Source organism: Anomaloglossus baeobatrachus, chromosome 8, assembly GCF_048569485.1.
Source record: "Anomaloglossus baeobatrachus isolate aAnoBae1 chromosome 8, aAnoBae1.hap1, whole genome shotgun sequence".
Classification (NCBI taxonomy): domain Eukaryota; kingdom Metazoa; phylum Chordata; class Amphibia; order Anura; family Aromobatidae; genus Anomaloglossus; species Anomaloglossus baeobatrachus.
In genome coordinates this window covers 120803886-120831205 of record NC_134360.1, presented here as the reverse complement: position 1 = coordinate 120831205, position 27320 = coordinate 120803886, and the positions used below count along the sequence as shown (strand labels likewise).

Below are 27320 nucleotides of genomic sequence, written 5' to 3'. Positions count from 1 at the left end.
TGGGTGTTTTCCACAAGTTAAATTGTCACTATGAATTGGCCTTCTGATTGAGCACTCCTTCTCATCAACCTTAGGCAATTTGAATTCTTTTATTAGCAGGTTCCTATCTGCCTATAAATTGGACCTTTTAACCCAAAAAGAAGCATTAGAGTAGGCAGGGACCGAACAATAAGAGGCTTAATATTGGCTTTTGGGGTCACATAAAACTGGCTAAGTGCTTGTGTGCTAAGTATCTCAATTTTTCCATGTTTTTCATAGCAGTATTGCATGTCTTTATTACTATATTCATTGTTACACATACAGTATCTCAGCACTACAGCGTGCAACTGTCTTTTTTTTTTTTTTCTTAGGAAGGTGAAAACAGGCTGGGGGGGGTGAAGGGGTTAATCACACCTTCCCATCTGCTTGTTGTTCCCTCTATCTCCACCATCCACTTTCTTTTTGACCGATCGGACTTCATAAAGGCAGAGAAAGGCGCAGGTAGATGGGAAAACAAGCAGGTGGAAAAGTATATTGAAATGATTTTCTGCGCCATAAGGCACAGAGTGCCTGTACTTGGTTTGAACAATCATCCTCTACTGACAGTCCCTTTTACTTGCCTGCACTGACCTGGAAAATCATATTGCCAGGGCAGGTCAGTTTTACTGTATAGTGAACATGGTAAATAATAACCCAAAAAGCAATTGTGAATTTCATCTTTTTTTTTTTTTTTTTTTTTTTTTACCAGTACAATATGTGGCAGAATGAATGGTGTCAATGAAAAGTACAACTTGTCCTGCAAAAAAACAAGCTTCTTGATGGAAAAATAAAAAAGTTATGGCTCTTGGAGGAAAAGGAGGAAAAAACTAAATCACCGGGCGGTGAAGGGGTTACATTCAGCTATCAGACTGTGACAATGACCTTAATAATGGAGGCACATTATTCTATGCCTCCATCAGCACCCTGTGACATTGTAGTGGGGTGTCGATGGGCTGACTAGCAGACTTTCATGCTTGTTATCACAGAGCCTATGGTTGGGCTTCACAGGAGGCAATCATTTTACTATATTCAGCAATATTGTGGTATTACTGTGTGTAGTACAATCCACAATAAATACAGTTAGAAGGAAAAAACAAAGCTTAAAAGAAATAAAAACACAAGTTTGAATCACCCTCCCTTCAAACAAAAATAAACATAATTTTAATAATGTGGTATCGCCCAGTCTAGATAGAAAAGTCCGCTCTATCAAAATATAAAATTTATGAACCTGATGGGTAAACAGGAAAAAAATTAAAAACAAAATGTAAGTGCTGTAATCACAAGACTGCAAAAATGCTGTAAAAAGCGAACAAAATGTCACATCTATCCCAAAATGGTATCAATAAAAATGTTATCTTGCCCTCCAAAAAATAATCCCTCACATAGCTCTATCGAGCGAAAAATGAATACATTTAAATGTTGGTACAATAAAATATTTTACATTTTTTTTCACCATTAAAAAAATAAAAAAAACTTGTATACATTTGGTATAACCGCAATCGTATTGATGAAGAGAATCGTGTTGCCAGGTCATTCTTAACACACAATGTGCAGCATAAAAACTACTCCCAAAAAACCGTCTCCGACTTGAAGGGTGCAGAGCTTTTTTAATGCTTTTCTCCAATTTCACCGTTTTTGGAATTGCTTTACCGCTTTTCAGTACACTAGGCGGTATAATCAATCTTGTCTTTTAGAAGGACAAGTTGCCCTGCAAAACAAAAAGAAGCTTCGTAGGTCTATGTGGACAGAAAAATAAAAAGATTATGACTCTTGGAAGAATGGGAGACAAAAGCACAAAAAAAAAAATTGCCCACTTTGGGAAGGGAACTATGGAACATTATACAGTGAGAGTGGGTGTTGGAAGTGGGGACATCATTTTATGCGTGTTTGTGGACTATAGGAGTGTCATACTGTGTGGTCTGTGGACTATAGGAGTGTCATACTTTGTGGTGTGTGGACTATAGGAGTTTCATACTATGTGGAGTGTGGACTATAGGAGTGTCACACTGTGTGGTGTATGGACTATAGGAGTGTCATACCGTGTGGTGTGTGGACTATAGGAGTGTCATAACGTGTAGTGTGTGGACTATAGGAGTGTCATACTGTGTGGTGTGTGGACTATAGGAGTATCATACTATAGGAGTGTCATACTATAGGAGTGTCATACTATAGGAGTGTCATACTGTGTGGTGTCTGGACTATAGGAGTTGTCATACTGTGTGGTGTCTGGACTATAGGAGTTGTCATACTGTGTGGTGTGTGGACTATAGGAGGGTCATACTGTATGGTATGTGGACTATAGGAGTGTCATACTGTGTGATGTGTGGACTATAGGAGTGTCATACTGTGTGGGGGAATATGGGAGACATCACACTGTTTAAACTGTTTACACTGTTTACACTGTTTAATGGGCACTTTTAAGTGATATCAAAGGTGGGGGAACTTAATGGGCTTCACTAGGAACTGGCTGTCAAATGATGAATTTTTAAGCTAGTACCCGTACTGTTTTCGTTTTTTTGTGTCCCTCTGTTTCTCTTTAAGTTTGGAAGTATGGGTAATTATTTTAAAGGCATAACAATTCAAATGTTAAAAATAGTTAGATTTTTTTTTTTCCAAATTTGTCAAATGGATTTTTATAACTGCTAATCACATTTAAGTTTATCACGAACATAATGTACATTTTTTGTTTTTAATTTTTGTCACCCTTCTAATCCCAGTGATTCTGACATCATGTTTTTCAAAGTTACTACCTCAAAAAATTACATGCCTAAATTGAAAATTCTAGCCTAGTCAGGAAGGGGAAAATTGGTGACCGTGGGGAAGGGTTCGCTTGGTGTCATTGCTACATCGCAGCGCAATCCAAGTGAATTAACCCCAAGGTTAGCGCGACAAGCCAGATACAAAAGTTCTATGTGGTTTGGATTTTTTGCAACTTTCCTGTTGTGTTTTTAGTACCCTTGGGTTGCAAAGCAAACCCTTCCAAATGTTTTGCGCTGCATAGCAGCGACACCTAGTGTGAACTTTGGCCACTTCAGAGATGTCTTGCCCAAAGTCACCATCTAGCCCCAGCCTAAATGTGACAAATTGATAAAAACAGATGAAATCAAGTGAGCATGTAATGTGTTTGGATAGCACAGTAGATTTTTGAATGGATATGTGTATTTTATAATTCCTGTAATATGGCTTCTTATCCACTACTGTAACCCCTTCACGCCATGGCCATTTAAGGTTTTTGAGTGGTTTTTTTACGTTTTTTTGGAACCCATCTTCCAAAAGCCATCACTTTTTTTTATTTTTGTCAACATAGCCATATGAGGGCTTGTTTTTTGCGGGACAAGTTGCATTTTCGAATAGTGTACTGGAAAACGGGAAGAAAATGGCAGCGTGGTCAAATTGCAAAATAAAAGTGCAATTCCACAATTGTTTTTTGGATATATCTACCATGTATCTTATATACAAAACTGACCTGGCAATATGATTTCCCAGGTCAGTACGATTACATACTGTAGCTACAAAACGTATAGTTTTTGGGTTGTTTTTTACTTAAATAGTGGGGAAAAAATTGGACGTTTTGAGATTTTTTTTCCACTTTTGTTGCTATTTTCTGAGAATTGTAACGTTTTTATATTTTGGGATCTGGGGCTGTGTGATGGCTTACTTTTTTCATCCTGAGCTGTCGATTTGATTGATCTTATTTTGAAGTAGATGTTTTGATTGTCTTATTGCATTTTATTGCAATGGCCAACAAAACTTTAATTCTGGTATTTTTTTTTTTTGTTAGTGTTTACTGATTGGATTCATTTATTTTATATTTTGATAGATAAGACATAACTGATACCAAATATGTGTATTTTCTTTTATTTAATTGTTATATTCAATGGAGCAAAAGGGGAGTGATTTGAACTTTTTGTGTGTTTTTTTTTTTCATAATTTTAAAAACTTTTTCCGACTTTTTCTTATATTTACTAGTTTCCTTAGGGGACTTGAAGCTGTGATCGTCCAATTGCTGGTGCTATACAGAGCTTCTTCAATCCCCCATGGCTGTTAGAGGCACATGATGGCTGATATAATCAGCTATAATGTGCGAGGAAAGATGCGGGCTCTGTGTGCAATCCCACATCAAAGCAAGGGACACAACAAATGATGCAAATTTACGTCATATGTCGTGAAGGGGGTAATGTTAAAAACTATTATTGATTTTGATTATAGGGTTGAATTATAACATTTGTATAAAAGCTGCTGCTGCTTACATTGTATACATTGTTTTCCTGTGCAGATACGGGAGGGTATATACAGCTGACCCATATCATGCCCTGGCCCCTGCTACCAGTTACGGAGTGGGAGCTGTGGTAAGTAAAATGTTATAAAATGTAAAATGTTCTCAATGAGAAAAAACGCATTAAAGCTATGTAATAATTGTTTATATTTAAAACATTGACTTTCTCTAAGTAAGTAGACTGAGGAGCCTGTTTTTATGTATGCGAAGCAGTTTGAAGCCTTAAGGAGAACCTTTCTCCAAATTTTTCACGTTCAACTGGACACATGATGTAATAGTGGCTGCCAAACAAAATAAAACTTTTTTTTTTTTTTTTCTCCATTGCAGAGATATTAGCAATGAAACATTTACCACCTAATGAGTCAATTTTAAGTCAGTGGGTGATGTATAATCACTGGGGGCGAGATCTGCTGCCTGCTACCTGAAGCTGAGCAATGATAAGCAGGCATCAACATAGAAGTGCAGTCATCCAGGCCAGAACTGGGGATACATTATCTCCTGTAAATAATTCAGCAATTCTGTGCTGTGTAATAATCTTCATTGTTTATTTAGGCTGCACACCCCGGACTCTGGTCGTATCACCCTGATCACAGCCCAGGATCTTCTGCACTTCTGTGTTGCTGCCTTCTTATGATTGATCACCATGATACAGGAGTTAGTTTTCACTGCGATGTGTATTTCTATCTAATAACATCCACTTGGTCTTAACTAATGTTAACTCATTAGGTGCCAAATATTTGATTGCTAGCATCTCTACAACACGGGCAAACCCCCCCCCCCCCCCATAAAACTTTTTCTTCTGCAGCCATTGTTAGGCTATGTGCGCACGCTGCAGATTTGGTGAACACATTTTTTGCAGGAAAACGCACCAAAAAACGTATTTTGGTATGTTTTTAGTGCGTTTTTGTGCCGTGCATTTTTTTTTTTTTTTTAAATGAAATCAATGGGTGGAAGGGCTGCAAAATACACCAACAATTGACATGCTGGAGATTAATTTTTGCAGCAAATTTGCAAGTAAAAAAAATAAGCAACGTGCGCACAGCACTTTAGCACTCTTTCGCCGGCATAAAGATAGCATGCGATTTTGTGACAAAACTACACCAAAAAAACACAACTTGTGCACACCGCCATATAACTGGTGTCCAGTTCAACATGAAAAATTTGGTAAAAGGATTCTTTAAAAATGGTATTAGATCTGATATTGCGGGTTTACATTTTACATGTTTTGTATTCTGTTCAAGTTTTTGGCTGGTTCTACGCTTTGAAATTAAACTTGTCATTTGATTCAGCTGCCTAAACTATGGGCACCATGATGCAGAGCCTGGTTGCACAACCAGGTATATTAGTTTCAGGTTTTATAGAACCTTAGGAATAGACAAGACTAGTCTGGGTCGGCCTCCGGCCGCTTCTCCCTGCACCAGTCTAGTTGATTGACAGGTCTTTTGCCAAGTAAACACTTGGGAGGGGACATATCCGTCAACTTAAGTGATGTGGGGAGAAACCGGCCGGATACTGTGCCAGACTAGCCTCATCTCTGACTATGGATGGCCCTCGGATCTTCAAATCATTTTCTCTGAAATGAGAGCGCTTACTGATTAGTTGTTGCACTGTTGATGTGATATGAGTGCAGCTATCAAAAATTGATGAGTTCAGCAGCTGTCAGAAGGGTGTTTAGTCTACTCAGAAAGAGCTACTGAGCTCACTGATTGACGGCAGTGCTGTTGACATGACGTCCGCACCACAGCCAGTATCTGATACCGAGAACAGCAGCAGAGATTCAGTACTTGCCCTAGTGACAGTGAGTAAAGTGCAGTATGTCTTTCAGAAAATCTTAGTTCCCAGGGCAAGTTTCTTAAAGGGACAACCCCTCGTAAAGTAGCAAAGAAAGAAAATATATACGTATGTGTGTGTATGTATATGTATATATATATATATATGTATATATATATATATATATATATATATATATATATATATATATATATATATTTATATATATATATATATTTATATATATATATATATATTTATATATATATATATATATATATATATATATATAATATAATATTTTATATTTGTGTGCACTTATGTGTATTTTTGTGTGTGTGTATGTATGTGTATGCGGCTCTGGCAAAAATTAAGTGACAACTGCAAATTTTTAGGTTTTTCTGATATTTCTCTTTATATTTTTGAGTAAAATGTAAACTGTTCTTTTATTCTATAAACTACTGACAACATGTCTCTGAATTTCCAAGCAATACATTTTGTATTTTTATTTTCTGAAAATGAGAAATGGTCAAAATCACAAAAAACAATGCATTGCTTTCAGAACTCAAATAATGCAAAGAAAACAAGTTCATAATCATTTAGAAACAACCATACTAATAATGTTTTAACTCAGGAAGAGTTCAGAAATCAATATTTTGTGGAATAACCATGATTTTTAATCCCAGCTTTCATGCGTCTTGGCATGCTTTCAACCAGTCTTTCACGCTGCTTTTGGGTGACCTTATGCCACTCCTGGAGCAAAAATGTAAGCAGTTCTTCTTTGTTTGATGGCTTGTGACTATCCATCTTTAAGACTGAAAATTTAGCAGTGGTCTCTTAATTTTTGCCAGCGCTGTATGTATGTGTGTGTGCATCTTTGCACACTCACATATCTGGACCCGAGAGCGTCATAGGCTCTGTTGTGAGGCGAAATTTTATCCCCGCGCGTTCCAATTTACCAATCAATTTTGCCCCTATCTACATAATGGGGGAAAAGTGAAACGAAAAGTGTTGGAGCCAAATTGACAGCTGCCAGATGTGAACAAGTGATACTTATAGAATGAGAGAGATGGCGACAAAGAGTATATACCGTACAGTTGCTAAGGTGGGACCCTGACATGGGATACTCACCACACTCGGGGATATGAACACACACACAAAATGCGCCACACACTACCACGTGCTTGAACACATATACCAGCCTCAGCACACATCTCACCACACATACACCAGCCTCGCCACATAATCGCCCTAAAACACACACAAGTCTGGTATTATCCTTCAAAAATAAAAATCTGATTAATAAGCAGCCAAACTACAAGAACAACAAATGTACCATATAGGAATTACGGCAGCTGTCAGTCACATGACCTGTCTATGTGTATGTGTGAGCTAATATATACTGTCAGGGGGAGGGCTTTCTGTTGCCTGGGAATTTATCAGGCTGCCAATAGCAACCAATCACAGCTCAGCTTCTATTTTGCTACAGTTAATTAATCTGAGCTCTGATTGGTTAATATAGGCAACAAAGGACATTCTCAGTATAACAAAGCTTGTATGAGGTAATAGGATGTCAGTTAGGGTGTGTTGGTGGAAAGGCTGATGTCAGTCATATAGGTAATGTGTCTGTAACTGACAGTTTCTATATCCTCTCACATAGAGGTACTATGTGAGAGGATATAGAAACGGTCAGTTACAGACTATTTTTACCACAATAATGCCTCATAAGAAAAGGAATTCCTTGGCACGAATGTCAGCTGATGCGAAAAGAAAAGGTGCATTACGGGCCAATGAAAAATGTGAAGACCGAGAAACAAGGCTGACACACATGAGAACAGCAGCTGCTTCCTCAAGAGCCACTGAACTTTGAGGAGAGGGAAGCGAGGCTTGCAGACAAGAGAACAAGAACTGCTTCCTCAACAGCCAATTAACTTTCTGAGGAGAGGGAAGCGAGGCTTATAGATAAGAGAAGAGCTGCATCCTCAAGGGCCAATGAGTCATCTGAGCAGAGAGAAGGCCGACTTGCCACTAAGAGAATTGCTATTTCCTCCACCAGGGCACATGAAATGGTTGGAGATTTGAAACATACTGCCTTTTCTTACCAGTCAGACATAAACTATCAGGATCATCCTAAAGTTCAGATAGGAAAAATGGATATGGTCTGCATGTACTGCAGTGCCCTGAAATGGTAAGATGAACCGTCAGGTTTATGCTGTGCAAATGGCAAGATAAAACTTCCACCTCTCCTGTCACCACCAGATCCCCTAAAGTCTCTGATGACAGGTACCAGTACAATATTAAAGCATTTCTTGGATAACATTAGGAAGTACAACTCCTGCTTCCAAATGACATCATTTGGTGCAACAAAAGAAATGTTTACAACAGGATTTATGCCGACATTTAAAGTTCAAGGACAGGTTTACCACTCAATTGGGTCACTGCTTCCATTACAAGGAGAAGAACCTCAATTTCTTCAACTCTTCTTCATGGGAAATGCAGAAGCAGAGGCTCAGCGGAGATGCTCTTTAATTCCTAACACTCGCCTTGATATTGTCACTATTCTGCAGCAGTTCTTCAGTCCAACAATCCATATGTTCAACTTTTCAAGACTGCACTTGAATGCATGCCAAATGACGATTACAAGGTTGTCATTCGAGCTGACAGAACACCACGAGGTGAACATCAGCGACGTTTCAGTGCTCCCACATTTGATGAGGTAGCCATCTTGATTGTAGGTAATGATTTTCAAAGCCGTGACATTGTGCTTCAGAAAAAAAAAAAAAGTTTACAACGAGGAGCAGAAACTCACAGGTCCTATGATGCATTACTTGGCCAATTTAGTTAAATCTGTGTGGAATATCTGTGGTGTTGAAATATATGTTGTGAAATGCTTCTCTTAGCTTATTTTTTGCCTTTTAATAATTACATTCATATCTTATTTGTTTTGTGGTTTTTGCGTGCAGAATAAATTTTTGTTAACACATTCTATTTTGTTAACAGTAGATATTAACCCGGGCGAAGCCGGGTAGCACAGCTAGTGTGTGCATGTATATGTGTACATACTGTGTATATGTGTGTATAAATATATATATATATATATATGTGTGTATGTATATAATATAAAATACACACAGTATATGCGTATGTGTATATATAGATAATATGTATATATATTGTGTATAATATTGTATATAATGTGTGTGTGTGTGTGTGTATAATGTGTGTATATATATATATATTATATACATACACACACTGTATACATGTATAGGTATAATATGTAAGTGTGTGTGTGTGTGTGTGTGTATGTATATGTATATATACATACATATACACAATATATATATCTATATATACATACGCATATTCTGTCTGTGTATTTTATATATTATTATATATATTGGATTGTGTGTGTGTGTGTATATATATATATATATGTATATAGGCCTTCATGGTAAAATAGCTGCTAGGAAACCACTGATGAGGGCAGACAACAAGCAGACTAGACTTGTTTGGGCTAAAGAACACAAGGAATGGACATTAGACCAGTAGAAATCTGTGCTTTGGTCTGATGAGTCCAAATTTGAGATCTTTGGATCCAACCACAATGTCTTTGTAGAAAAGGTGAACGGATGGACTCTACATGGCTGGTTCCCACCGTGAAGCATGGAGGTGTGATGGTGTGGGGGTGCTTTTCTGCTGACACTGTTGGGGATTTACTCAAAATTGAATTCATACAGAACCAGCATGGCTACCACAGCATCTTGCAACGGCATGCTATTCCATCCGGTTTGCGTTTAGTTGGACCATCAGTTATTTTTCATCAGGACAATAACCCCAAACACACCTCCAGGCTGTGTAAGGGCTATTTGACTAAGAAGGAGAGGGATGGGCTGCTACGCTAGATGACCTGGCCTCCACAGTCACCAGACCTGAACCCAATCAAGATGGTTTGGGGTGAGCTGGACCGCAGAGTGAAGGCAAAAGGGCCAACAAGTGCTAAGACTGTTGGAAAACCATTTCCGGTGACTACCTCTTGAAGCTCATCAAGAGAATGCCAAGAGTGTGCAAAGCAGTAATGAAAGCAAAAGGTGACTACTTTGAAGAACCTAGAATATAAGACATATTTTCAGTTGTTTCACACTTTAAGTATTTCATTCCACATGTTTTAATTCATAGTTTTGATGCCTTCAATGTGAATCTACAATTTTCAGAGTCATGAAAATAAAGAAAACTCTTTGAATGAGGTGTGTCCAAACTTTTGGTCTGTATGTATATATGTATGTTCTACATTATACGTAATAATTATAGTGTGGAGTATGTGGTGGAAAAGAACAAAATTGCCACAATTCGTAATGCCTTATCAGAATGCATTTATGTGGAGATTTCCTGTCCCAGCTATCAGAGAATGCCTATAAGAGAGTGAAAGATCCAGGTGTTCAGAGGGAAGGGAAGGTGAGTTATTAATATGTTCACTGTAAATATACCCCACGAATGAATGTATGAATCTTGAACAGCGGATCCTTAGCAAAGAATATTGTTGTGATAGCTGAAAAAACGAAATTCTTATTTTAATTTTTTTTTTCCAGATATGGTAAAATCTTGCAGGATTTAACAACCACATTTAAAAAAAACAAATTTGCTGCATAACCCAAGTCAAGAATTGTGCTATAAAAAAATTGTATAGGCTAGGCACCAGAATAAAAGAATTAATTTTTGTGCAAATAAACTTAATATCAAAACATTTAAAAAAAAAAAAACATGCTGGTTCTCTTACGCGTTTCAAGCGCAAAGTGCCCACTTAGGCTGCTTTCACACTACGTTTTTTAAACATGCATCATAAACGTTTTTTTGCTGTAAAAAGTGGATCCTGTTTTTACAAAGAAAAACGCATGCAAACGCATGTGTTATTTAGCAGGATCCTGTCACTTGAAGTTTATGGGCGGGCATTGTAGTCATGTGATCGGGAGTGAGGGGAACTGAACATGACAGACTGGGAGCTGGCATCTGGAAGCTGCGGACGCTGGTAACCAAGGTAAACATCGGGTAACTAAGCAAGCGCTTTGCTTGGTTACCCGATATTTACCTTGGTTACGAGCATCCGCCACTCTCAGGCGGGGGAGGGAGAGAGGAAGGGGAGAGAGAGACTGATCACGCCAGGCTGGTTTCTGGGCTTGCTCAGTAGAGCAAGCAGGATCCTGTCTATCAGCATGCCAGCGTTCACTTGCGTTTGCGTGCAGTGTAGTCTGGATCCAGTGAAAAACAGTATTTGGACACAGCTCAAAAACGCTACAAGTAGCGTTTTTGAAAAAAGTTAAAAAACTGCAAGTCACTGGATCTTCACTATAACACATGCAAACACATGTGAACGCATGTTGACGCGAGTCCATTGCAAATGCATTGAAATGAAAATGCATTTGCACTGGATCCGTTTTTGCATTAAAAAAACGTTCATGACACGTGTTAAAAAAACGTAGTGTGAAAGCTGTCTTAGTCATAGATAATCTATGCACTTTGCGCTTGAAACGTGTAAGAAAACCCGCATGTTTTTTGGGGGTTTTTTGTTTGTTTTTTTTTTTAAACAAAAACTTTATTCCAGATTTTCGTAATGCATACAATAACGATATAGGCAAAAAGATTATGGACATCAGAGCATTTAACAATCCCCTCACATGAGGTCATTTACTATCTTAATGGAACAAGTCCATCTCTTCAATAAATTCATTCACCAACCATTAAACTTTATGCATATAATTTTATATGGAAAGAAAAAAACAAACAAAAAGAAATGCAAGTAAAATGTAAAGAACACTCACATTTCGCAACATGATACCATCAAGAGGTTCCAAAATAAAATGTTACATATAAACACTCATTCTAGGTATGCACCTTCAATTTTCCCAGAGTACCCTGAATATCTTCTAAAGAGGTACCATTCCGTGTAGGTGAAGGGAGTGACTATACCTTTTTATTCCACGGAGTATTGTTTTAATATAAATTTCCTCCATTTCTGAAAGAATTTGTACGTCAATTTATCTCTATTCCTGTAATGCTGCCACCAGGGGGAGCCAGAGCTCTGCAGCAGGCGACACTACACAGAGCAATGAGAACCAGGAAGGAAATGCACAGCGTTCCCATGCACTGCCTAATCAGCACAGCTGAGAGGCAGAGCTGCAGGGTATGTGAGGAATAGTCAGACAGGCTGGGTCAAACACCGTACGGGCAGAAGCAGGACCGGAGGAGCGAGCAGAAGCGAAGTCAAAGTAAGGCTAAGGTCAGTACCGGAGGAAGCAACAGAGTGGGGAAATAGGAGGGGGGACACAGGACAGGAGGGACGACCAGGGGATGGAACACAGACAAGGGCACGGGGGCACAGGAACAGACAGATCAGGATATCACTCACAGGACCAGCAATCACAGGCAAAGCAGAGCCAAGCTTTATAGCTGGCGCTGGTTCACTGGAAGTGTCAGCTTTTAAGGCATCCAGGGGCCGGAAGTGAGGCCCGAGAGAAGGCTCCGCCCCCTAGCCATGTGGATAGGGAGGCGAATCATGACCATTCCTTTCTGCCTCAATTTTCTCTATCCTAAGTAAAGATTTAATCTGGCCCACCACCTCTCCCAAGGATGGCACACTCCCTTCTAGCCATTTGCATAAGTCCTCTTTACACGTCCATGAAAATCACGCACGTTTTTCACGGACGTGTCAAAGGTGCGTATTGCCCTCGGTGTGCTGTGTGTATGGCACACGTGTGTTCTCCGTGTGTTATCCATGATAACACACGGAGAACGGGAACTTTCTACTCACCTGTCCCTGGCGTCGCTGTCCGTGGTTCTGATCTTCGGTCTCCGGTCCTGCCGACTCCCCGCTGCTGCTGCTTCCGGCCGCAGTGAAGTGAATATTCAATGAGCATAATGAGCGGCGGTCGGCAGCAAGTGACAGCAGTGGCAGAGACAGCGTTGCTGGAGAAGGTGAGTAAAGGTTTTTTGTTTTTTTTTTTCTCACAGACACATGTCTTTTCTCCCGTGCATGTCACACAGAACACATCCGTGTGGTCCGTTTACATTACATGTGACACATTTGCGTTCTGTGTGACACCCATGATGCCGGAGAGAAAACGGACATGTTGCCGTGCGAAACACACGTAACTACGGAACGGACACATGTTCCGTGCGAAAATACTTACGTGTGTCCAAAACCATAGGAATACATAGGTCTACGTGTGTACATGTCTCCGGTACGTGAGAAAACTGCCAAACACGTACCGCAGGCACGTGCGTGTGAAAGAGGCCAAAGATGGCTTTCTTGCTTATCATGGCTATACTATGAAATAGTTTTGGTACTTTGGTCTCCTGCAGCCCTTGATCACTCCCCCCCTCATTTTTATAATGGAAAAGCCATAACATCGGGTCTAACTCAAACACGACTCCCCATATATTGTACCTTCCTCCAAAGTTTTTCACTCTGCGCATTGCCATACCCCGTGAAATAAATTTGTTTTCATCTTACATTTGGAACAGTTTTGCAGTTTATTTATGTCTTGTCTACTTTGAATATTGAAACCGTAGATTGCCTTGTGCATCAATCAGAATTCGGTATCTCTCCATGCTTCGTTAATTACCGCCTTTCTCATTCACGTCCACCCTTGGAGTATCTTTTTCCCTGCTTCCACGTCACCCAGTTGTCTAGCCCATGCCCCCAGGACCTTTTCAGAATTGAGTGGGAATAAAACTTCTTAGGTCTTTATGAAGTACTGATATGTTAATTTCATTTATGTCCCTCATGATAACCCGATCCATATTGTTCGACAACTGCTCTTTTTTAACATCTCTGATGTGCTGCATTATGCCATTGTTGACCTGTGTATATTGTATGAACTGCAACGGGGAGAGCCCAAATTTTTCAACCACTTTTTGACATAAATATCTGTTTTCCGCTTCGTGGAGCAAATCCAACACTCCCCTTTTATCCCTTTATTTCTCCATTCCATAAAGAGTTTGTTTTCTCTGACCAAAGGAAACTACAGATAGCTCAAAATATTTAGGTACTTAGAGATTCGCCATGATAGGTCATATTTCCTTACTGCTTTCCATGCCATCACTGTGTCTCTACAAACCAATGAATGTTTGATTCTCTGTTGAATATTCGAGAGGGAAGTATGGAGTGATAACTCTAGATCCCAAGGTTTGCAGAACTCAGATTCTAGTGTAATATCAGAGTAGCGACTCAGCCTCCTCACCCAATCAAATAACGTGTCTCATCAGGCATGCGAGATTGTACCCCCTAATATTAGGCAGTTTGATCCCTCCCCTCTCTACGGGCAACATCCACTTCTCTGCACTATTTCTTGGTCTTTTTCCTTTCCCAAGAAAGATCATAAACGCCTTGTTCAGTCTCCTAACATCAGCATGCTTCAGTAATAAGGGGATTTTCTGCATTGAATACAGCAACTTTGGGAAGCTCATCACTTTAATGGTGATTCCTGCCCAACAAGGATAGCAGTAATTCCTCCCACACATTTAGCTCCCATTCTATTTTCCCAATTAAGAGTGTGTAATTTAACAAATATACTGATGCCAGTTGTTGCCCCAGCTGGTTTCCAAAGTACTTAAGTGACGATTTTACCACTGGTATCCCACACATATTGTACCCCCTCACAGTTGTTTGCTGCTGGAAGCGTGCCTTTCTTCTTCAGAAATAGTATTTCGCATTTTGCCTTATTTAGCTTGAATCCTGTCAGTGAGCCAAACTCTTCTACTTGCTTCAGTACACTTGAGAGCTCCTTCTGAGGCTTGTTCATAAATAATATATCATTATCTGCAAATAGAGCTGACTATAATTTTCCCGACCTATTTTATGCCCTCAAAACAAGTTCCCCCATTTAGCAGTCTTGATAATGGCTCAATGACTAGATTAAATAGCTGAGGAGACATCGGGCACCCCTGTCTAGTTCCTTTAGTCAGTGGAAAAACATGCAACAGGAAGCCCAGTGTCGCCACTCTTGCCTGGGGATTGGCATAGAGTACCAGTGTGAATTCTCTGAGAATGCCCCCTGTAGACCTATGCTGTCCAGTACAAAATCCAGTCATGACCACTGAATGTTATCAAATGCCTTTTCTGCATCCAGTGGGATAATGGCTGGCATTTCCTGCCTCCCTAATTCCCGGTCTCTAACACCATCCATCACTATCATGGCCTTCTTTACATTCGTTGCCACCACCCTCCCCTTTACAAATCCCGATTAAGCTGGAGAAATCAAACTGGGCAAAACCAGAGCTAGTCTGTTGGCCATAGGTTTAGCTAGCAGTTTAAGATTCTGATTAATCTGTGAAATTGGCCTATAGTTCGCCGGATTGTTAAAGTTTTTATCTCCTTTTATGTATGAGTTTTATCTGGGCTGTGTTTAAGTTGGCAGAAACCCCCGTGCCCCCCAAGATTTTTTTTTTCTAATTTAAAGTTTTATTGATTTTAAGAAGGGAAAGCAAAAACAGCATAGTTAACCACGTTAACAAAGGGATGCTATACAAAGAGCCCTTACGATACATCAGAGCAGCAGGCTCAACAACAGTGCATGTATAATCACATAAATACATGGTTAGCATGTTAAACCAAGAATAATAGAACAGAAAGGAGAAGAAAGAGAAGGGAAAAAAAGGACATAATTCAGAGAAGAGGAAGAAAGCGTCAGTGAAAAGAAAGGAGGGAAAAGGGACATGCTGGCCGGGTCTGGTATGTCGTCTGTTGGACTGTAAACTAGAAGAAGGGAATAGAAGGCTTCTGTGGATAGTACATGCCAAGGGGTCAATTATCCAGGAGATTAATGTAGTGTAAGGAACTTTGGACCAGAGAGGAATAATTCCCAATGGAACCACTTAGTGGCTATCACCGCAGTCTGTCCTCGCGACTGGGCCATCACCATCTCCATGCAGTGTATCACATTCACCTCCAGCACCCATTCCTCCAGGGTTGAGGGGGCAGGTACTTTCCATCGTCGTGGAATTACTGTCTTGGCGGCCTGAAGGATGTGTCCCAAAAGGGATTTCTTATAAGTCTTTTCCGATACTTTGAACATTTACAGTAAGGCTGCCTCGGGGCATTTAGGGACTGTGATCCCCGTGACCTCCTGTGTAGCCTCTAAAACCTCCCAAAAGGCCGCCAAGCTCAGGCAATACCACCAAATATGGGCTATAGTGCCCCCTTGTGCTCCACAGCGCCAGCAGGTGTCATATCTCAGGACACCATGCATAAAGAGATGCCGAAACCCTATACCACCTGTAAAGTATTTTGTAACTGGTCTCCTGCATCCTTGTGGCAACCATGGATTGGTGGGTCAGGTGGAAACAACGCTCCCATTGATCCCCAGGAAATACCTGATTAATTGCACCCTTGTTCCTAGTCAGGACGTTACTCCCGAGTCGGGATCGTCCCCTTGACCATACAAACTGATTAAATAGGCGCTGCATCTTTACCCAGTAGGACGCCAGTACATATAACGGATCAGTCTGCAGCAAGTACAGCAGTCTGGGTACGGCTGTCATCCTGAGGGCGCTAATCCTACCAAACCATTGGAGGGTGCCTCGGTGCCAGGAAGCCAGATCGTCTTCGAGTTTAGATAAGGAATCTTGAAAGTTTCATTGAAAGAGCCTCGTCATATCGGATGGCATGGTAATGCCCAGGTATCCAATACTTCCGTGGGATGGCCACTAAAATGGGAAATTTGGTTTAATAGCATTGACTGTTGTCTGGGGAAGGGAGACATTCAGGGCCTCCGATTTATCAAAGTTGATTTTAAAATTGGACGACTTGCTGAAACTGTTTAGTTCTAGCATTAATGATGGGAGAGAGGTGAGTGCGTTTTGCAAATATATGAGGAGATCGTCGGCAAAAGTGGCACATTTATATTCCCGATTAGCGACTTTAAGCCCCTGAATATCAGGGTTAGCACAAATGATGCTCCATAACTAAGATATGAAGCAATGGGAACAGGGGGCACCCTTGTCTGCTCCCATTATGAATGGAAAAGGGCTTTGACAAGGTACCATTCATTTTAAGACATGCAGTCGGGGAGTGATATAAGGCTATGATTTTAGACAAAAAGATTGGGCCAAGACCGTTATGGGTCAGTGTCTGTGAAAGTGAGTGCCAGGAGATTCTGTCGAAAACCTTCTCGGTGTCTAATGATAGTAATATTAAGGGGAGTTTTGAAGTGTGTGTGTGGTGAATTAAGTCCAGGGTCTTTAGGGTATTGTCCCTTGCTTCTCTGTCAGGAACAAAGCCAACCTGGTCCAAATGCACCAGGTAAGGTAGAAGGGGATTTAGTCTGTTTGCAAGAAGTTTGGTGTAGATCTTTAAATCAACGTTAATTAACGAGATCGGTCTAAAGCTACAACACACTATAGGATCTTTTCCGGGCTTAACAAGCAGTGCGACATGGGCAGCCGTGGAGTGGGGCGGGAATGCGGCACAATCCGATATCGACTTAAAGGATAAAAGCATCAAGGGCGCTAACTGCACTGCAAAAGATTTGTAATATTTGGCGGGGAACCCATCTGGGCTTTTTACCAGGCGTATCACGGATTATTACCAGGATATCCTCTAACGAAAATGAGCTCTCCAGGTCCTATATTATAGAACTATTGAGTGGTTTAAAGGGGGAGGGCAATGAATCGGTTACACCGTCCGCCTCGAGGGGCTCGGGGGTCAGATTGTAAAGCTTGATATAGAAAGCATGGAAGGCATTAGAAATGTCAGGGGTGGCATACAGTAGCTCGTTGCCTGGGTTCTTGATGCAGGGGATTAGGGTGTAGGCTCTCCTATAATTCAGTGCATTGGCTAATAATCTGCCGGCTTGTCCCCAAATTCATAGAACTTCCTCCTCCCATCCTGCATCAAACGTTGGTATGAAAAGTCCAATAGTTTCTTGACCTCCAGTCTGGCCTGCAAGGTTGTGGCTGATAAAGCCCGCTTGTGGATGAGCTCAAGTCCAGAGACTTTATGGAGGGCTTCCACCATATCATGGGCCCTTTCGTTTTTAATGCGTGACCCATGTTTAATGAAGATGCCTCACAAGACGCACTTCAATGCTTCCCACTTATAGATGGGAGCTGAGTTGTCCGCTGAGTGATCCTCCATGAACTGAGTAATAGAGCTCTGAACGTCAGAGACACAGAGCTCATCCGGGAGCAGCGATTCATTAAGTCGCCATGATCCCGTGCCCCCAAGATTTTATGAAACATGTTAGCCAGGATCGGTGACACTTGTTCTCTCAACGCCTTATAAAAGTCTCCACTAAAACCATCTGGCCCCAGTGCTTTGAAGGTGTTCAGTTCCCCTATTGCCACTTGCACCTCTTCTGCTGTTATTTCAGCATTCAGTTGCGCCAGCTCCTCTGTAGGAATCTGCATGAGCTTGAATCGTTTCCAACCATCCTTTTTCCCCTCCACCACCGCTATATCGGTTAGCATAGTATTCCCCCCAAGATCTGGTTAATTTCCTGCAGGTTCATAGTTTTGCGCCCATCCCTTCTAGCCATGCTCACGATCAAGGTGATTGGCTGTCTACCCCTTTCCAGATTGGCCAGCAACTTCCCCGCCTTGTTGCCAAATCTATGCAGATCTACCTCATGCTGTGACCTAACTAGCTCCACCCTTTTCTCTGCCCATTCCTCAAATCCTCGCTTCGTTTCCAACCACTCCCCTTTTGAGCTTTGGGATTTGTTCTCTAGATACTTAGTATATTTCTCTCTTACAATGCCACTAGACTTCTGGTATTGATTATGTACGTGTTTCTTAAGCTTAGCTACATGTCCCATCAACCTTCCGCTCAGAACTACCTTAGCTGTTTACCAGAATAATATTACATTCTCCTCATACTCTGCTGGTCCTGTGGAACTGCTCCTACCATAACGTTCTGTGAAAGTCACTATCCTTAGTAAGATTACAGGGAATCGCCAGATATAATCCACCCCTCTCTGTATTGTGTCCGACACTTCTACTGTTACTGGACTGTGGTCTGAAATTACCATGTTTTCAACTTCCACTTCCTTGATCCTGTGTACTAGAGTTTGGTCAACTAAGATATAGTCTGTCCTGAACCACGCTTCATGGGGATGTGAGTAGTAGGTGTATTCACGATCGTGTGGGTAATGTAATCTCCAACTATCCTTAAGCTTGGTGTCTTCCAGAAGCTTCTTCATCAGGCCCTCCTGCCCCGAGTTATGCCTCCTATCCTCCTCCCTTGACCGAACCGCGTTGAAATATCCTCACACCACCTTATTTAGTGCTGAGTCTACCAAGATCTTCTTTGTAATCGAAGTGAAGAATGTGTTTTGTTCCGTATTAGGTGTGTACACAATTATGTATGCTAAAGTCCCCCTATGGACATGTTAAGATTTATATATCTCCCCTCCTCATCACATTCTTGAGACACAACTGTACGGTTGAAATCCTTACTAATTAGTATTAACAACCCTGCCCTTCTGCCAGTCGATTCTGACCCATAAACCTCACCTACCCAAAGTTTCATCATGCAAAAAAAATTACACCCTGTTGCAAGTGTTTTTCTTGAAGTTTGTGGTGACCTCAGCCCTTTCACTTTCCATGTTATAATTTTAACCATTTTCATGTACTCTTATGGATTTAGTGCATCTGTTGGAATCCCCTTGTGGTGCACATAATTTTGATCAACTGGTGTGAGCGTTCTGGAACTTTGCTCATAACAAACTGGGTCTCCGGACTAACCTATAAACAAAAAAACCCAACAACCTCCCAGACTCCCCGTTTTTGTACTAACTTCTAAATGACTTAATTTTTTTCTGCGATGGTCCCTCCCCCGCTGCCCATCTCCAGCCATATGAGCAGATTCTCCTCCTTTAGGCCACACAACAGCATAAATTTGAAATAGCACAATTTTGACCATAGCATGATCTTTCTGAACATGAGTTAGAGATTTTAGATAACTAGAAGATAAAAAAGAAGAGTGAATATAGAAAGAGGAAGAAAAAAAAATAGGGGACGGGGTAAACAAAAGTGCGGAAGGACAAAGGACAAAACAAATTATTCCAGACCATGCATTAAGCAAACCCCCTCTCCCTCCTCGAATTTCTCCTCAGAGCATCCCTCGGTGAAAAGGATAAGAGGCAATCTAATTTATGGCCCTTTTCAGGGGGCTCCTCTGCCCTGCTTTGTGGACTTGTGCATGGACAGTCAATGCTCCTTAGGACTACCTGGGTATCCATGTCCCCGTTCCTCCTCCATGTTTGTTCAGTCGCTTTGCTGCCTAGTTTGCGCCTGCTTTCCTCCATCTCTAGGTGGCGTGTTTCTTATCAGTGGCCCCTTCTGGTCTGTCCTTATTCAGGATGTCTCCCAATTTTTCCTCTGCTTTAACCGGATCTTTGGACTTAAAAAAAAGGAACCGTCCTGATTTTTCACTTTAAGCAGTACCGGGTACTTCAGTTGAAACTTAAAGGAGTTGTCCGACATAAACTCAAAAATTTTTGGTAAACTAATCTGTGCTGTATTGTCATATAAAACACCCCTACATTGTTATTTTTTGTTTTCTAATTTTTGTTCCTCTTGAATTCACCCTTTATTCTCTGCAGCTCCTTGTTTACATTCAGCTCTAGCAAACTGACCACTTCCTGTGCAAAACCTCAGTCAGAGCTGGCACCGCCCGGCCTCAGTGTCCAGCCCCGCCCTCTGCCCGCCCCCTGCACACACATTCCCTGTCAGTATTCAGCCTCAGCACTGACCTGTTATCACTACAGCATTGCAAATAACAGCCCCACATCAGGCTCTGCACCACACACCACATCGGGCTCTGCACCACACACCACATCGGGCTCTGCACCGCACACGCACATATGGCTCTGCACACCACTCTCACACACATGGCTCTGCACACCACACACACGCACATCTGACTCTGCACCGCACGCGCACATTGGGCTCTGCACCGCACACGCACATCGGGCTCTGCACACCACACGCACACATATGGCTCTGCACCGCACTCGCACACATATGGCTCTGCATCGCGCACACACACACACATATGGCTCTGCTACGACCCCCCCACCCCCATCCACATCCCCATCCCCATAGGGAACACATGTAGGGAGTACATACTCACCCATCCTCGGTCCCCGCCGCTCCTGCACGTTCGCGCGCTGTCTGTGCTCTGGCCATATCAGCACAGTAGTGGCGTCACCGCTGTGCTGAAGAGAGCACAGACAGCGGGACAGTGATTAGAAGCAGCGCTGCGCAGCTTCTCATCAGCACTTTCAAATGTACCGGCATCTGCGATCTGTGATGCCGGTACATTTGAATGTGCGATCCTTAACAGGGGGCCTGGTGCTGGCGCTGACACCACGGCAGCCGCCGCCAGGCCCCTCCCCCAGGTCACGGACCCCATAGCAGTGCAGGGGGAGGTTGCGGGGAGAGTAAGAGGTGCAGGGGAATGTGTGGGAGGGTGCAGGGAAGGGGGCGGGGCTCATCGCACTGTAGCTGCCCAGCAGGGAGGCGACATGCTGTTCCAGATTTGCATGTCAACATGGCCGTGCCCATGTGTACATGAAATGACCGGAAGCAGCAAAATCGCGGCAGGAGCGGTCACATGACCACTCTGAGCTGGGGGAGAGGGGCTGACAGCAGGGCAGGTAAGTGCTCTCTATCTACTTACCTATCCCAATGTAGCCCAATAGGGTAATTAAAAAAAAAGTCAAAAGAAGCCGGATAACCCCTTTAATGTTTTTACAGTATATAGTACAGTGCACACTTTGCTAAATGCCTTCCTCTTACGCATAACCTCCAGATAATAGTCTCCAAAAATTAATACTTTATGTCCTTGAACGCGTAAGGGGGTTTTCCTACCCCTAAATGCTCTGAGGATTCCAGGTATTTTACTATGACCTGGCGCGACCTTAGTGTCCTTACATTTTCTTCTGACCTTCCTACCTTCCTTTTGTGTCTCTCTGTGTTCTCTCCAACCTGCACTTGTGAGTAGGAATGGGCGAACCCCCCCCGATGTTCGGTGTTAGGGAGCCTCACCCGAACGTTTTGTAAAGTTCACGTTCGGGTTCTGATATAACGCGAACTTGCATCCAAATCCCGAACTTGGACTTTACAGTTATGTGATGGGGCGGACGGGGAGGGGGGGGCTGTAAAATAAAAAATTTAGTTAATAATAAACATTGTCATTACACTTACAGGTCCCGCAACACGTCCTGCACTCTGTTGTCTCCCGGCCGCTTCTCCTTCCGAGTACAATCATCGCTGTGCCGCCCGGTAACCAAAGGACCTTCTGTGATGTCATAGCATGTGACCAGTCACGTGTGAATTTTGTATTATCTCATTGGCTGACTGGTCACATGGCTATGATGTCATGCTAGGTCCTGTCAGTGCATCTCACCGGTACGCGGTGCTCGCCCAAGCATCCCAGTACTCTGTATACTCGGCGAGTGCCATGTACCGGTGATATGATTGGGCACCTGCTCGGCTCCCCTTCCCTGCATGTTGGCACTTTTTACAGAGTCAGCCCACATGCAGGGATTGGCTGCCACAGCCGGTGAATCGCGGCTCCGGGAATCAGCTGATCAGAGATCACCGTTGCTATAATAACCCGCCCGCCAGGTTACTATAGCAACGGTTGCAGCGGTGACATCCACGCTTACCAACCCGCAGCTTCTGCTCACTCATTGAGTGATTACACAGCACAGGGGAGCAGAGGCGTTCTTCCTCCCCTGTGCTGTCTGATATAGCAGAGCTGCATGGGTTGAAGGAGAAAGACGACAGAAGACCAGGATTGTGGAGGGGTGAGAGGGAGTAATAAACATGAAGTCCCTGAGTGTGTCTGTGTATTTATTTCTAATAAAGTATTTTTTCTCTGTGTGGTGTTTTTTGTTTGTTTTTTATAACCCTTTATTGGAGATTCTTAATGGCCGGGTCACACTTGTCTGACATTAAGAATCTCTAGCTTAATACTAGCTGGTAAAACAAAGCTGGTATTAACCCCTTGTTACCCAGCTTGCCACCCGGCACCAGGGCTGCAGGAAGAGTTGGTTACAGCGCCAAAAGATGGCACTTCTATGAACGCGCCATTTTCTGGGGCGGCTTCGGATTGCAATTTGCAGCTGGAGAGGCCCAGAAAGCTTAAGCCAACCTGCGCTGCGGATTCCAATCCCTAACTGCCTAGTTGTACCTGGCTGGACACAAAAATGGGGCAAAGCCGATGTCATTTTATTTTTAATTATTTCATAAAATTCATGAAATAATTAAAAAAAAAAAAGGGCTTCCCTATATTTTTGGTTCCCAGCCGGGTACAAATAAGCAGCTTGGGCGTTGGGGGCAGCCCGTATCTGCCTGCTGTACCTGGCTAGCATACAAAAATATGGCGAACCCCACGTCATTTTTTTTTTCTTTTTTTTTTCTTAGTAGTTTGGCAAAAAAAAAAGGCTTCCCTGGATTTTCAATTGCCAGTGAAGGTAACACCAAACAGTGGGGGTTAGCAGCCAGTAGCTGCTTGGATTACCCTTAGCTAGCAATACAAAAAATAATAAATAACTAAAAAAAAATGGGATTCCCTGTATTTTGATTGCCTGAAATCATGGTACTGTAAAAATAAATAAATCATTAAAAAAAATGATGTAGCGCTCCGCGGTATTTTTGATTCTGAGGGCAGATAAAGCAGACTGCTACGGGCTGCCACCCCCATCTGCCTGACGTTACCTTGGCTGGCAATCAAAATACAGGGAAGCCCATTCATTTTTTTTATTTAAAAAAAAAATAACTAAAAAAATAACGTGGGTTCCCGCCGTATTTTAATCGCCAGTCAGGTAAAGCTAGGCAGCTGAGAGCTGGGATTTTCGGCAGCCACCCCTGGAAATGGCGCATTGCTTCTTAGCGCCATTTTCAGGCGCTTTACCCGGCTCGTCCAGCGGTCCTGATGGTGGTGGCTCGCTGGGTAATAAAGGGGTTAATACCGGTTTTGTATTCTCAGATTGTACTAAGCCCGAGTCACGCCAACTTAGACATGGCCACCATGACTTTCTAGGAAACAGTAAAAAAAAAAAAAAACACAACACAGAGATTTTTTTTTATTACAAATAAAACAAAGCATTTAGAGATTCCATCTTTATTATAAAAAAAATCTTTAGCCCGACGTAATCCACAGGGACAGCCATGTCAGCTTCATCACTGTGCAAGGACATTCTATGCACAGTGAGAAGCAAAGCGCAAAGTCAACTCTGCTTCATCTTGTGTACAGACAGTGTCTATACACAGTGAGAAGCACAGAGAGCCATGCCAGGTCTGCTACATTGTTCTGGACAGAGCGATGCAGCAGAGGCTGACAGTGAGGTGATGATTTGTACTTGCGTCGAGCATTGCATCACCCCACTCTCCCGACGAGCGCCTCGGCTGTAATAATACATGCAGCTGACCCGCTGCCGTCGGGAGAGTATGCGCAGTGATCCGATGACACTCGCATCATGGCGCACCAGGACCTTTGATGTCATACTCACGTGACCAGTCTGTAGCCAATGAAGTAATACAACATTCACATGTGACTGGTCACATGGGAATGACATCACGGTCACGGCAGCTCCTTTTAGCCAGAGGTGCTTACCGGGGGGAACAGCAATGATCGGACGGATGCGGAAGCACAAGCGCTGGGAGGCAGAGTCTGCAGGACGCGTTGCGGGACCTGTAAGTATGATTTTAAAATGTTTTTTTAATAATGTGCTTTTTTTTTTTTTTTTTTTAACAGCCCCTGGACCCGAACTGTAACACAATTAGTGTAACACGAACGTCCCAGAAAGCTCATGTTCGGGGTCATGTGCATGAACACCATGTGTTCGGTACAGACCCTGAACTTTACAGTTTGGGTTCGCCCATCCCTACTTGTGAGCTAAGCCCAGCACCTTAGGAAGTTCTCTTTCACAGGTATTGTATAATTGTCTTGCTGATATGGACTCTGATATCCCCACCAGCCTCAAGTTGCTCCTCCTGGAGTGGTTCTCCAGATCGTCCAGCTTGTCTCTCATTGCCTGTGCCCCCACATTAATATCCTGTAGTTGACTTTCCAGCACCAAGATTTTTTTTCCTCTGCATCTGATAATCTCTGCTCCATCTCCCTCACTCTGGCTTCATGCTTGTAGAGCTGCTCCTGCCAACGCTGATTGTACTGTAGCAGCCAGGGACTCTTTGATCTCTCCTACCAGGTGAGCTGCCACTTCACTAGCCAGGCAAGCATAGTCTATCTGTTGTCCCCAACTCTGCACTTGTGCTTGTACTTTTGACCCTGTGCCCTGCACTGTGCTCTCCTCCTCCTTCTGCTGCTGCTCACCTCCCTGGTTCTCTTCCTGCAGTGTGGCCGGCACCATTTTGGGTGTCTGTTCTCTCTCACAGCAGCCTCGGGTCCAGCTGGTTTCCCACTACTTCTCAGCAGGTATCGCTCTATACACGGGAGCTACCCGATCTCCTAAGGCTGGGGTCACACGTAGTGACGCACCAACGATCCCACCAGTGATCCGACCTGGCAGGGATCGTTGGTGCGTTGCTACATGGTAGCTGGTGAGCTGTCAATCAGGCAGATCTCACTAGCGACCAGCCACCAGCGACTTTTGTAACGATGCTGCGCTTGGTTACCAGGGAAAATATCGGCTAACTAAGCAAAGCGCTTTGCTTGGTTACCCGATATTTACCCTGGTTACCAGCGTACACCGCTTACAGACTGCCCGCGCTGGCTCCCTGTATACGTAGCTAGGGTACACATCAGGTTACTAAGCAAAGCGCTTTGCTTAGTTACCCGATATTTACCCTCGCTACGTGGCAGGGAGCAAGCGCTGGCAACCTGTAAGCAGCGTACGCTGGTAACCAGGGTAAATATCGGGTAACCAAGCAAAGCGCTTTGCTTAGTTACCCGATATTTACCCTGGTTACCAGCGCACGCTGCTTACACAGTCTGTGCTCGTTTGTCTCCCGCAGTCAAACACGCCGATGTGTGCTGCACAGCGGGAGACCAACGAGCAAAAAACGAACCAGAACAGTATATAACGAACAGTAGGGGTCATATCGCTGCTTAGTGTCACACACAGCGAGATCGCTGATTAGGTCACTGGTACGTCACAAAACCTGTGACTCAGCAGCGATCTCGCTATGTGAGAAGTACCTTTTAAGGCTCAAGGCTATTGTTCTCCGGGCTGTGTTTGCTCTGCAGCGTCGGTCTGTGGCTGGGGGTGATACGGAGCTCTTTCTCCTGCCTCCTCACATCACCACGCCGGAACCAGAAGTCTGTCAACCAACATGCTTTTTTAAAATGTTTTTATATTAATTTTTGTGCAAATAAACCTTATTCTTTTATCCTGGTGCCTATCCTATATACAAGGTAGCCATAAAATAACCTAAGGTGTTTGGAGTTGTGTGCAGACTGACCCAGTGGACAGAATTGGCTGTAAATTGGTATGTATGCTATTCAAGGCATGAGGAAACGGAAGGCATCTTAAAAAAGTTTTTATACCAAAACTCCCCACCAGGTGAAAAAGTGGTGCTGTACAGTGAGTGAGTGGCCCAAAATCATGTGCCAATAGATGTCACAATTGTTCCACAGACTAGCATAACTATTCAATTTGGCCGCCATCATGCATGGTGATCATGTTCATCCTATGCAGAACATGTCTGGTGGGATGCTGCGCACTTCCAAAATGATGCGGTCTTTGAGGTCAGCCATAACGTTGACATTTCCCCGATAAACACACTCTTTCATGTGTCTCCACAACTAGAAATCACAAGGATTGAGATCGGACTTTCCACACTGTGCTGTACGGGAGCCACAATTGCCTGGAAACACTGTGTGCACTGCTGTTCCCGGCAGGGTTGTTCGTGCTCTGTTCCACGACGGCAGTGGCAATGTCCTCCACAACCTCTCTGCTTCACGGTTGTCGCCCGCGCCCTGGCTGAACAATCAGTAACCCTGTTGCCTCAAAATGTGTCCTCATCTGTCAGCGAATTGACAGCCATTGGACCGATACATGTGTGAAAGTCTTTCAAACTGCTCAGTGCAGCTGTAGAATTCCTTGCATTCTCATAAAACAACCGCACTAACAGCGCACGATCCGGCGAACAGACAGGCATCTTTCAGACTGAGATGAAAGGCGCACTCACTGTACAGTGCCACTTTTTCACCTGGTGGGGAGTTTTGGTATAAAAAAAAATGTTTAAGATGCCTTCTGTTTCCCCATGCCTTGAATACCATATATGCCAA

General features: G+C 42.9%; 1 long non-coding RNA gene across 1 annotated transcript in view; it reads left to right on the top strand.

The window, feature by feature from the left end:
- Positions 1 to 27320, top strand: part of LOC142249950 (uncharacterized) — a 134367-nt gene that overhangs the window by 20671 nt on the left and 86376 nt on the right. Inside the window, exon 2 of the long non-coding RNA XR_012725111.1 lies at positions 4295 to 4367. This is a non-coding gene — a long non-coding RNA (uncharacterized LOC142249950). The remainder of the gene's footprint in view (positions 1 to 4294; positions 4368 to 27320) is intronic.